The 1,585-nt window shown below is 36.7% G+C and overlaps 1 non-coding gene across 1 annotated transcript; it reads right to left on the reverse strand.

The window, feature by feature from the left end:
• Positions 1-1,258: 1,258 nt before the first annotated feature.
• On the reverse strand, positions 1,259-1,365 carry LOC131250243 (small nucleolar RNA R71). Its single transcript, XR_009173169.1, has one exon. It is a non-coding gene; the product is annotated as a small nucleolar RNA R71 (small nucleolar RNA).
• Positions 1,366-1,585: the final 220 nt, after the last annotated feature.

A 1,585-nucleotide genomic window follows, 5' to 3' on the forward strand; every position in this document is an offset into this window, starting at 1 on the left:
GCGCCGTTGCCGGGGACTGACGGTTACGATTCTCTGAAATTAATTGGTTTTAGGATTAGTTTAAGATTAGGATTTTACTAACCTTAGTTTTATTTATTTATTTTTATTTAAGTTCAAAACTAACTTGTTTCCTGTTTTATAGGATCTTGACATAAGTTTCTCAATTGGTAATTCCTTCCTAATCCCTCTACTTTTTCCTTTTTTTTTTTTTAGAATTAAGGTTTAGATTTTAGAAAATTTCTAATTCTAGTATCCTCCCTTCTGTAGGAAATAGTTTATTTTTAGGAATTAGGTTATTTCTTTCCCTTTTTAGAAATTAACTTTCTATTTCTATTTTAGTAACTTTCTAACTCTTTTAAAATCTAATTTGTTTCCTAATTTATTTTTAGATTTTTTTTAGAAATTAACCTTCCTATTTTGTAGGCCTTTAAGATAGAAATCTCTAATTCGGTATACTCCTTCTCTACTTTCTATTTTTCAGTTCTCTTCTAGCAATTTACTTTCTAGTATAGGACTTTCCTAGTTTATTTTAGAAGTTTCTACTTTCTTTTAGAATCTAACTTATTTTATTTTTATTTTGCAGGTCCTTAACTTAGGACTCCAGTTTGGTAATTTCTTTCCAACTCTCTCTTTCTTTCTAGATTTTCTTCTCCTTTCTTAGGGTTAGGCTTTAAATTTAATTGAGGGCTGCGAGTGTTTCATGCCCAAGTGGGCCCGTGACAACACTCGACGTCTCTTGACTGAAGGAGGATTGGTTGAGGGGTTGACTATCCATCGCAGGACTAGACACCGCTCGAAATCCCCTGAGTTAACTGAAGTTATGGCTGAAGACCAACCTCCTCTACTTCCACCCAGGGTGGAGGATACCCAAGATGAAAATGAGGTGCAACAGGCACCCCCGCCTCGTACTTTACGAGATTATCTACAACCGGCGGGAGTGAGTACGCCCTCATGCATGATTTTTCCTGAAAACACAGGACAAATGGACATCAAGCCAGGAGTTATCCAACTCCTTTCCAAATTTCATGGACTTGAATCTGAAAGTCCATATTTACATTTGAAAGAGTTCGATGAGATAATAGCTACATTATGTTTTCCTAATGTATCTGAGGATACAATTAGGCTGAAACTCTTTCCTTTTTCCTTAAAAGAGAAAGCTAAGACGTGGTTACATTCACTGCGTCCTAGATCCATTGGCACATGGAACGATATGCAGAGGGAATTCATAAAAAAATTCTTCCCACATCATAAAACGATTACCCTCAGAAAAGCGATCATGAACTTTGCCCAAAAGGAAGATGAAACATTCTTCCAATGTTGGGAAATGTTCAAAGATTTGGTCAGTTCATGCCCACAACACGGATTTGAAACGTGGCGCATTACAAATTTTTTCTATGATGGATTGACATCTTCCATGCGCCAAATGGTCGAGACAATGTGTAATGGAGAGTTCATCAACAAAGATGTTGACGAGGTATGGGATTACCTCGATAGTCTCGCTGAAAAAACACAATCATGGGACTATTACCCAATGGCGAACACCACGTCTAGGCCGACTCAATTAAAGGAGAAAGGTGGATTATAT

This window comes from Magnolia sinica, chromosome 6 (genome assembly GCF_029962835.1).
Source record: "Magnolia sinica isolate HGM2019 chromosome 6, MsV1, whole genome shotgun sequence".
Classification (NCBI taxonomy): Eukaryota; Viridiplantae; Streptophyta; class Magnoliopsida; order Magnoliales; family Magnoliaceae; genus Magnolia; species Magnolia sinica.